The following is a 12,244-nucleotide window of genomic DNA, read 5'->3' as shown; positions in this document are numbered from 1 at the left end:
TTGAAGTTGTATTATTGTTTGAATTGGGCGCACAGTTTGGATTATAATGCTCTCATACAAATTAAGCTGCTCCAGTGTGCTTGGCAGTGGAAATACTTCCAAATTATTACTGGTTGCCCGTGAAGGCATTTGGTTATTGTCAAGTTTTGCAGTACAGTATGTGCAGAGTATGGAGGTCTTTGTAATTTCGTATTTGTTTTCAGATATATATAAGGTAAATAGCTAATTGAAACCATTGGAATTCCTGTTCTATTTTCTGCATTATATCAATAGTTTTGGTGCTCTTTCTATCGAAAGTTCTACGACAACACACACATACTTGGTTTGGCATTTCAGCAGGTGTGTTATTTCTTTTCTGTATTTGTGATATAAAAAGTTGATAGCTGCAATGTTGTCCATACTGTTGTCTGAAAATGCTGGAGTTTGTAAGTGCTCTTCAGTTCCACAATATTTCCTTTGGATGTGCTCTATTTCTTCGAGCACTTGTTTGGCTGTACCGTGTAGGAGAATATCATTTAAATGTTGCAGTGCTAAAGCGAGACTTTTTGCTTAGTACTGTTTATAAACTAGATTGCTGACTACCACAGAAAAGTCATCCTGGAAGCTCCTGTAGACAGTGCAATGAGCGTGAAACGGAAATTGTTTATAATAATTTTGAACAGAAGGAATCCACTAACAACATTAATTAGTAAATTGCAAGCACTACTTCTAACCAAACGCATTATCAGCATAGATAACTTTGGCCACATCTGCACAGGTGAGTGGAGTCACACCACCAACACAGAGCAATACTTCAATGAAGAATCATACAAACAAGAACAAACAAACCAAATTGCCTTACATTGGAGTGGACAAGGTTATGAAAAGATGCACAATACTATAATGGAAGAAGTGACACTGCTTTCAGAAATGCTCCCTTCAAACTTAGATGTCACTCTCCATTCCACCAAACCAACACGCCTCACCTACATATGGCCTTGCACATCAATGTGTAACGTCCGAAAATGCTTAATCAAATCTTTGCAGCAGTTCCTCAATTACAATGTCAAAGGCTTTCTAGTGCAGGTGCTTTTCCTTTACAGGTCACTTGACCTCTGCATGTTTAACGGTTGGACAGTACTGTTCAACGGAGGGCATACCGTTAGATGCAGAATTCTTGGATGTAATTGATGTATGTGTATGTGACCGTTTAACAGTAGCCAATGGGGGAGTGCTGGGAAAAGACTACTGGAAAGGGAAGAAGGACTGGTCCTGCTTTACTGGTGTGCGGCCCTCGCGATAGTTAAGGACAGCGCACATGCTACATGCTGTCTTTCTTAATATGCTTGCCATGGAAATGGAACTACAGATTATCGATTCAGGTGTATATCTGCTTTTCTGCTCCATGCTAGGATGTTCTTCTGTGCCCATGAGAACCTTAGTGCTTCTAGCGTGACGTTTGTCAGTGGAGCTGATATTTATTTTCCCCCATTGAAATTCGTCTTCTGTGCCACAATGTAAAACGTAGTTTGCAGAAACTTGTGTAATAAAGTAAGGAGGAAAAGCAGAGACCAATCCCCAACAACTACCACACAAAAAGGTGTTTCTTTACATGTGGCTTTACAAAAAAATAAAAAAAAAACTTTTCATAACTACCAACAAAGTGGCCATTCTCTATCATGCTACAAATGTGTTTGCGCAGCCCCCCACACAGGACAATGTTCACGAAAGCCACAGCATTTGGAGGTGCGCTCGTGCTACATCCAGGTCTTTTCATGGTGGCTGGAATGGAAATGGGACTGTGCAGGAGTTAGGATTGGTCAATACGATTTCCTGGGTGTGGTGTGTAACAACAGATTGTACCAGAACGTGTGTTTGCAAATAGGAGTGGAGATGGCTACGGGTATGATTGTGCCATTCAGTAGGCGGACTACATGGCTTTTGGGCGACTCCTGGATACATTGGGTACAAGTTTACACAGAATGCTGTGCACTGGCAGCACACCTTGGGTTCCATAATGTCGATGTGCACTGGTACAGAACACGTCAGATGAAGTGGCTCCATGTAGGTCCTCTTTGTGCCAGTTTGGTGACATTTTGCTCATCCAGACATTATTATTGTTCATTGTGGAGGGAACAGTTTAGGACATGTTAGCAGCATCTCACTGCAGTTTGTAATGAAGGAGACATTTCGGCAACTCATGGAAATGTTTCCAAAGTCGCACATAATTTTTTCTCGCATTGCCCAGAGACAGATGTGGCTGCATTCTTCCTCATGTGGGCCACAAATGGAGAAAGCGCGGCACAATGTGAACAAGGCTGTTTGCGCCTTTTTGCGAGACATTAGCATGTTCTCCTTCCTCAATGAAAACATTCTGTTTCGTAGTAGCAACATTTTTAGTTCAGATGGAGTTCATCTGACTGATGCTGGGAATGAGCTGTTTCTGCGTAATATCCAAAATGCAGTGCAGTGCTTCCTGCAAGTTTAGCATGCAATTTCCCTGTGGGTGTTCACCACTATGAACGTTGCAAACACAAACAGCACAAAAAGGCTATTTTCAGAGCGACCACTTCGTTTTGCGAATGCGTACAATGTTTTTGATGGAGTCCCGCCGCCCATTGTTGACAACCGTGTACACAAGGAGGTGGTGTCATAGCTGTACAAGCCAAGTTTTCCACGACTGAGTACAATGTTGCACTCAGTGCATTTTACCTGGTCTGCATGAGATTTGGGCACATCTCCAATGGTCGTAAATAGTTTCCACACCCATGACTCACGCTGGCTGCAGGGAATAGAGATTCCCTATACATTATTTGGGCGCTGCTGAGTCAGTGGTAGTAGCAAAAGCCCTGCTGGCCAGTACTTGGAGAGGTACTTTCCAGGCACAGAATTGGTCAGAAAGCAATTTCTGCACGAACCAATGTGTACCGCTGCTCTTCTCTGGAAAGCCAAACACGGATTGCAGCACAGTTGTGCGGTGTGCCCTTTTAAAGGACTGTTGTGGAGCACGTGCAACCGGAAAGTGGCCCTAAATCTTTCCCTACAATAACTACATGCAGAAGAGAGTGTGTAGGACCTCTGTAAGGGCGCACTCTCACTGTAAAACACCATACATTGCAGAAAATAGTCCTTTTTCAGTGTGCATGGGTTCTGATTGTGTCCGCCAAATAAGGGCCACATGCAGCATGGTTCCATTCAGATGGTGACGTCGCCATTGTTCTCCATTTGGACGGCTGTCTGCGGGATGCATATTTGTTAGAATACTTTGTGGCCACGTGCATAGGTCTCCTACAGATACCTTTAGCAGCCCCGGTCTACTTAAATGTCCGACACACGTGCACTGAACATTTTCAAATAAGCTTGGTGTGTGCTTGGTACACTAGGTAGAATGTTTACGTGGAAAGGTACTCGCAGGACGTGGGTGACCGCTTCCACCTACTAAAACTACATCACACTTTTTTTGCATATCTTGGCCAGAGGCGGTATTACCAGGGGTCACAGGAAGAGATACGCATATGTGAAGTTGTGCGACCGACAAACGTATGGTCGTACGACTACTTACAGGTGTTTCTGTGTATGCAAACATGTGGCCCATAGTGGCTTCCTACTGATGCTTCCATTGTGATTGTGCATAGGGCAGTCAGGTGCGGCGGTCGTACGACTGCTCCATTTCCCTCACGTGCGAGCATCCCCACCAGTGCTGTACCCTTCACAGTTACAATGGGCTTCTTAAAACAAATCAAAAGGAACATATAAATTCAGTAACAATTTACATATCAACCTTTATTAGCAGACATTCATAGCCACTATTCGGAAAGGGAAGGGGGACCAGAAACAGATACATATACTGGGGATTTTGGCATTTGTACAAGTTGGTGGCGAGGGAAAGAAGGGATTGAAGTCTCATCGAAGTGTCTCTCATGACATGCAATCTGCAGGGATGGGGGCTGGGAAATGGGGAAGTGGGGCATGTGCAGGGGGGCAGTGGTATCTTATTTTCTCCATAATATGTTCTTGTACAAATATTTTCAAGGCGGCACAATTGTTCATCAATTCATAGTTTTATATTTGCAGCGTTTCCTTCAGTTTCTATGGCCGTATGTTGCTGTGGAAAAGGTGCCGCTTCTGGTGTACTCCCTTGTATTCCCGTATGTTCTGTTAAAGACAAACAAATGTGTTGAGTATACATGAAGCAATATATTGTAATTGTGTTACTTTTCACACAGCGTTCCCTACACATGGGGTTACTATGTTCACTCATTTCGTCAAGCGTGAAATTCTCCTCCAGCCATTCTAGGTTGCTTGCCCTTGTAGTAAATATTTCCCTTTTCACAATGCGGGGGTTGCAATGGGGTTATAGTCTTCACTCATTTCTTCATGGGGAAAACTCTCTTCCAGCCATTCTAGGGTGCTTGGCATTGCTGCGCACAAACAGAAAATATCATGCTTTCCTACTATTGTACGCTACAGGACTGTGCACTTATAACATAAACTTTACTTACCATGTTGCAGTGACGTTCTGCTCTCAGTAGTTGCTGTCCCTAACTCTGCCTCTCTGTCCTTTGTTGGAATGTGAAGCAGGTGTGTGGTAAGAGTGTTGAAGGCAAACATTACTTCTCTTGTTGGTGCATTCCATTATGCTGCATATCCTATGCCTTCGCGCTCTTTGTTTCGAAAGTACAGACTATGTTTAGCTACTGCATTTTCCCTTCTCATTCACGCACTCGCTGGCGTTTGTATATGTTTCTTGTATTTGCTGCATGGTACCACTTTGTACGACCACCCCTCCCTTTCGCGGCAGGTTGGACTCTGTTCGCTACCACTGAGGCTATTAGTATAGAGCCACCGGCTTCAGTATGCTGTACAGTACATTTATACAAATTAACAACTGTTATGGTTAAGTTGCACTACTAAAACCCTATTACCTTTACTGAAAAAACTATTATAAAGGAATGTTATGGTTAAAGTGCCCTACTAAAAACCTATAAAATTCTCTGAAAACAAACATTGGTAAAGGGACGTTATGGTTAAGTTGCCATAATAAAAACCTATCAAACTCAGTACAACAACTATTTGAAGGGAATATTATAGTTACTTTGCACTAATAACAACCTATCCATATTATGGTTACAAGTACAAAGGAAAACCCTAAGAAATTTGCCAGTTATGGTAAGCTAAGCAAACATAACTTGCGTCACCACTGTGCACTGCTAAGACTAACACCCATGCCATCAAAAATGACATCACAAATGATTTGGTGTGTTCAACGACATTTGTGGTGTCATCTTTGATGGTAGTGGCACAAGTTATGGTTGCTTAGCTTATGATAACTGGTGAATTTCTGAGGTTTTTCGGTTTTACTTATAACCATAATGTCCCTTTAACAATGTTTTTTCATTGAATTTCACAGGTTTTTCTTAGTGCACTTAACCATTTCAGGATCCTGTGTTTGGATGTTATACAGGTTTAATATGTTGAGGCTGACTCTATGTTTTTATGTTTTTTTTTTACAGAAAAGGCTCTTAACAATTGGATGTTGCAACAGGGCGCTTCTGGAGAAACAGCATGCATCGATGGACAACTCGGGGCCATTGGATGTGGCAGCCTGTTGTTTCTAACCTTGGATGTTTTAAGACCCATGACAGGGTCTAATGTTTTTGTTACAGCAGCAAGGGCTGATGGATTTGGGGGCACTGCCACCACAGATGTCTTTTGTGAAGTCATCACTGGGCCCACTTGGCTTTGGAGTTTTTGTAATGCCGGCCGGAATGTCCAGGGGCCTGACAAGTGATAAAAAGTCTCCAAAGGGCGGGGGAGCTTTATGTGTATCAGCACATTCTGAATGTTTTGAGAGCACAGGGATGGGCTGCCTGTCTCTAACGGATCTATTGTGGGCGCTGGGATGGGGCCTGTTTTGTACGGATTAAATCCTTTGGAATTTTTCAATGACCCATGGATGGGGTCAGACATTGCTGTTACAGCGGTAAAGCCCAATAGATCTAGGGGGCACATGCCGCAGAGTTCTTTGGTGAATTCATCGCCGGGCCCACCAGGCTCTCTTGGGATCAAAAAATCATGAATGTATTAAACACTGCAAGGATAGGTGGTCCAGGGTTTTTGGTCCATCAGCAAGGGCCGATGGATTTGGGGGGTACCAATGCTAAGAAGTTGTTTTGTAATTTCATCAGTAGGCATACCTTGATTACAGCTTGCATCCATTGGAGTTGTTTTTGTTGTTTTTGATTCATCCAAAGGGGCCCAAGGAATGTCTTGAAGGCCCCGAAATGTGCAGTTGTTCTTTTTGGTTTTGATTCATTAAGAGGGGCCTGAGGAATGTTGGGGAGCCCGAAATATGGAGTTGTTCTTTTTGTTTTTGATTCATTCAAGGGGCCTGAGGAGTGTCTGGGGGGCTCCAAAGCATGGAGTTATTTTTTACCTTGTTGTTTTTGATTCATCCAGAGGGGCCGGAGGCCCCAACGAGCAGAGTTGTTCTTTTATTTTTGAAAACATGTGTCATGACACTGCTAACATATACCGACCAATGATTTTTACAGGTGTGATCAGTGTTTTTACAGGTGTGATGGGATGCTATATGCTGAATGATTCATCAAAATGTTTAAAGCTATGTTGTGTGTGTTATATAATACATGTGTTTTATACAGTTTTCAAGATGTATACTGCATCATGTTTTTAATTTACAGCATTTTAATTTACAATTCAGTGTAAATTTCCACATAGCGCTTAAACAGTAAATAGAAATGCGCAGATATAGTAATGTTGTTTTATCAACTTTTAGAAGCTTGAAAGGCTAGCCATTCACAGTTATTTAAACTCGCCGGAGAAGTTTGCACATGGATATCTGTACATACCTGGCTACTGGGCAGGTATTTGTCATTATGGATACCAGGCTACAACACCCCTTCTCGTGTGCGCTGGCCGGTCCCTCTAGCTGCGGAAAAGTTAATTTGTCAAAAAACCTTTAGAAAACACCCATACCACGGTATGACATGTCCCCAAAAGAGTCTTAACGACGATCGTTTATTACCGCCAAGCATGGTGAATATGATTATTGTGGACGATTTGATGACTGAGGGGGGTCAAAATGCCAAACTAGAAAAAGATTTTTCACAATATTCCCATCACTGCAATCCGAGCATATGTTGTATTTTGCAATACCTATTTAACAAGGGGAAGAGTAACAGATCGATAACACTAAAGGCTAGCTATATAGTGTTATTTAAAAACACATGGGATAAACAGCAATTAGCCGTGCTATCCCCCAGATGTATCCAACCAAAATACATTTTTTCATGGAAGTGTTTGAAGAGGCGTCCAGTAAGCCGTACGGATATCTCCTGGTTGATTTAAAAACAACCACTCTAGAAGATTATAGATTGTGCACCGATATGTTTCCACCAGAGTTGCCCGTTGTTTGTGTCCCAAGAAAGACATCTAAAAAACAGCATGAAACAGAATATTGAGTCAGTACCTAGTTGCGCTTTCTCCATGTCAACACGCATATGGAGAAACATAGCGCTCTTGAAAATACTTTTATATGCCACCCCTCAACAACGCAAGGCCATTCTAGCCATGGCCTCCAAAGACTTGGTGGGCGCTATTGCAGAGATTGCTCAGAACACTTTAAAGGGCCACGTCCCCCTAACACAGCATCAAATAAGTGTGCTGAAAAAGAAAAAGAATGCTATCAAGAAACTGTGCAATAAGCAAATATCGCTAAGGGCTAAAAGAAAGGTGGTCTCGGAATACGGTGGGTTCATAGGAATGCTCATTGGCATAGCCCTACTGTTAATCACCAGCTTGCTTGGGGGTCAATAATGAACCACACCGATAAAATGTATCTGCTGGACAAGTGTCAGTTAGAAAACCTGATGACTCCCACACCCCCGCCAGATTGGGATTTATGAAAAGTTGCTGCCATGCGTCTCGGCTCGGAAACAAAGGATTTTTTAAACAGATCCGACTTATCGGTGCATCATAAAGTGGTATTATACTCGAATATTCTACACAGATACTTAAACCACGCCCAACACAGAGATGCAGAGAAAAACATACTAACTTTAAACAAGCCGCCGCAGAATCTAGTTGTGGCTGATGTGGAAAACACTCTTAGCCACCGCTATAAACCTAATGCGGAACTATTGCTACATAAGATGCAATTTGCAAAGGATGTGGCTACGTGGACTGATAGAGGGGAGTTTATTTATAAAGACAGTGTTTTAAGGGGTTTGAACGTGCACAATCTAGTACAAAGTGTTAGAAATCAAAACCCCACTGCTACAATAAATGCACCCTTTGACTGGAACGAGTTTATGCAGGCAGTGGCAGATTTAAATTTTCCGACTTTGGTCGTGGGTAATGTTGCCCGCGCGACAACTTCTGGAGTGGCTAATAACGGGGGTTCCTGCAATTCCTCGCCAATAACATAGCCCATTAAGTACCACCAGAAGTAGTCCCTGCTCACCCAGCCCTGAAAAGGATTGGAATACCAGTTGGCTTACGGATTCTTTATCCACCTCCAGAATGCATGGGGGTCATTCCGAGTTGGGCGTTAAGGGAAAAACGATGCCGGTTTACCTTTACGGGCCATTCTGACCCTCTAGACAGTTATTTACGGCTCCGTAAAGTACGAGGCCGTGAATAGCGGTCTTGTGGCGCGCGCACGACACCCCATGCCGAAATTAGCGGCATGACGTAAACCGGAGCTGATCCCAAGTCATGCAGACATGCAAAAAACGGCCTCTACAAGGCCGCAAAGTACCCTACCGGCATGGAGTAAATACCGGCATCGCCGAGAAGGTGTTAAGAACCCTTACCAGTGTTTCCAAGAGGCACAGGTGCACTCAACCAGCACAGGTGGAGGCAATGGAGTCTGGCACAGCACAAAAGGAGCACACCCACTCACCACACCCCCTCCCACACCAAGAAGATACCAATTGTAGCAGGATTACTGGACCTGGAGGCCCTGCTTGCAAGGCAGCAACGACAACAACAGCAACAACAACAACCACAGCCCCCACCACAGAGGACACACAGGAGGAGAAGGAGGGTGAGACAGGCCCAGCATGCCCTGCCGGTGCAGCCACCATTACCACGCAGGCAGCCCCCAATCCCTCGCATCAGAGCCTCCACCTTCAACCTCACACCAGAGCAGATCCACACCCTGTACCGCCTTGACCGGGACACCATCACCACCATAGTGGACCTGACACATGACGACATATTGAGCCTCATAGAAATCCACACTGCAATCCCCCCTCTACTCAGGGTAGTGTCTGTTTTCCACTTCCTTGCCACAGGCACGTAGCAGCATACAGTGGGGCACATGCATGGCATACCACAGGCCATATTTCCACATATACTCAACCAAGTGCTGGATGCCCTCATCAAACACACAAGGGACTACATATCCCTACCCCGGATACCCCAGGAGATATTGGATACATAAATTGCCTACCATGCACTGGCAGGCATGCTAAATTGCATAGGTGCCCTCGACTGCACCCACGTGGAATTGGTCTTTCCACATGCAATGGATGTGGCGTATCACAACCGCAAGCAATACCACTCCATTGACGTCCAGATGGTATGAAATGCCAGTAAAGCCATCACACATTGCTGTGCCCGATACCCCCGATCAACACATGACCCCCTGGTCCTGCGGAACTCCACGCTACCACGCTATATGGAGCAACATGCTGGACAACGTGCCTGGCTGCTTGGTGAGTCACCTGATTGGGCCATGGCAGCGCATTTGGGCCATGAGTAGAGTGGATGCATACCCCAACTTGGTCGGAAAGGGGGGGGTGCCTACTACACCTGTGTGTGAATGTCGACGCCGGTGCACGATGTGCACCCCACAGAACACAGTGCCCCAAGGCAATCGATATGGCACATGACTGCCTAACCTCACAGCGATGCTAGAATATAGAAAATACAACACTACTCGTCCGACAGGTAACCTGGCCCAATACCACAACACAAGCACCACTCATCGGCGGACCTCACACACCGTAAGGGCATCCTCCTGCATCCCACCACACAAGACAGACATCCCTGGGAGTGCATAGAAGTGAGCCCAACAGGGATACAGCAGGGTGTCACTGGTTCCGCACACCCATAGTAGTGGTGCAAGTCAACATGGTACTAGTCAGTGCAGTAAGACAAGTATGCTACTGACTACAGTCAACACCCCCTGCCACCAAATCTCACAGAACCCAACACATCCATGAATTCAGGCCAACACTGCTGCACGCATATACGGTGCACGTGCAACAAGATGTGAGTGCACACCATAAGCCATCTTGAAGAAGCTACCCCTCCATCATTCCATGGCACAGGGCACTTAGCCGGGCCAGTAATGGGGGTTGATGCAACCAGGGACATGTGTGTATGGCCAGGAATCACCAGCTGCCATGTAAGACTGCTACAGTTCTCCACCATCAATGTACAAACACTTACCTTCATTCCCCATGCAGGTGATGGTGGCTACCCTTTGAAGCCATGGCTCATGGCCTCTATCCGCAACCCACAGAACAGGTATGAGGAGGACTACAATCGAGCCCATACCCGTACACGGGTGGCCATAGAGCAGACATTTGGCCTGTTGAAGGCACCATTTTGTTGCCACAGCCGTTCGGGTGGAGCACTCATCAACAGCCACGAGAAGGTGGCCAGGATCACCATGGCATGTGTAAGGCTGCACAATATGTGCATCCGTCAGAACGTGCCACTGCCCCCAGACCTGAGACTGCTACCACCAGATGATGATGAGGGGGTGGATGAAGAATTGGCAGGACAGCATCACAGTGCAGATGCACAGGAGGGATGTGCCGTGTAGCAATCATTGATTGGACAATATTTCTGACACTCAAGTCAGCTGAGGGTGTCAGGATGACAGGGCAGCGGGCACTGGTTGTGGGGATACATGTACACCATGCACTGTGAGTCATTAAAAGACACATGCACATTGATCAATGTCCACTTTGATATTTTTTATGCGCAACCGGTGTATTGTATTAGTAGGTTCACACGTGTACAACAAAACCTCCACCCTCACCCCCCTCCCCCCAACTCCCATACACACCCTCACCCCCCTCCCCCAACTCCCATACACACCCTCACCCCCCTCCCCCAACTCCCATACACACCCTCACCCCCCTCACCCCAACTCCCATACACACCCTCACCCCCTCACCCCAACTCCCATACACACCCTCACCCCCCTCCCCCCAACTCCGCAACAGTAGTCCCGTGTGGCACATTGAGGCCACATGTGGCAGCATAGTCTATTGATCCATGCTCCCGGTGCCCGGGGGGGGGCATGTTCATGCGCCGCTGAGAACGCAGCAAGCGGCGCGCTGGGCTTGCCGGGGTGGGGGGACTGGTTGTGGGGGTGTCCTCCTGCTGAGTCACAGGAATGGGACGTGCTGCCACAAGGGCGTCTGCAATGCGTCCAAGTGCCTCACACGGTTGGTGCTTTCCGTGAACACCTGACGCATTTGCCTGAGCTCCTTGAGTAACTCCAACCTGCCCTGGCGGTTTTCCTCATTGAAGTCAGTGATAAGGGCAGTGAGTTGTCCTGCACGTAATGCTTCCTGGGATGGTGTATCATCCCGGCTGGGGATTGGGTCGACATGCCCTGACAGGGCCTCGAATGGGGTACTGGGCACGGGATCTGCGTCTCCCGGTGCATCGCCACGTGCACTTCTGGCTCGTGAGTCACCCTCCCCAGAGTCCATGCACAACACCTGGGGGACATTGCATGGCTCGGGGGTGTATAGAGTGGGGTAGGAGTCCTCCTCTGATGCCCCACAGATGGACGAGGGGCTGTCCTGGATTTGCAGAGGGGCCGTGGCTGCCACCTCCCCAGAGATGCTGGACTCCTCTGACCTTGTTGTGGTGATTGTTGCAGGCGCTGGTGCAGTGAGGGATGGGGGTGGTGCAAACTCAATGGGCCTTGGAGGAGCTGTGGTGGTTTTGTTCTTCCTGGCCGGTACGCGGTGGTCCCTGCCTTTGGCACTGGATGTGGTGGGACGGCTTCTCTCAGGCTCATCGCCCTCATGCTCACTGCCTGTGGGTGTAGAACAAAGGTACAACATGAGTGGTTGTGTGAGACGCTAATGTCATTAATGGCAGCATTCACATTTCAGTCATTTTGGATTGGTGGCATTTTGGCCGTTACTACATCACTGGTTTCTACGAATGTGTCGGATATTTACGCAGGTGTGGGAGTCACTAATCCTGG

This window comes from Ambystoma mexicanum, chromosome 4q (genome assembly GCF_040938575.1).
Source record: "Ambystoma mexicanum isolate Mex_15411 chromosome 4q, UKY_AmexF1_1, whole genome shotgun sequence".
NCBI classification, from domain to species: domain Eukaryota; kingdom Metazoa; phylum Chordata; class Amphibia; order Caudata; family Ambystomatidae; genus Ambystoma; species Ambystoma mexicanum.
Note: the sequence above shows the minus strand (reverse complement) of the source record.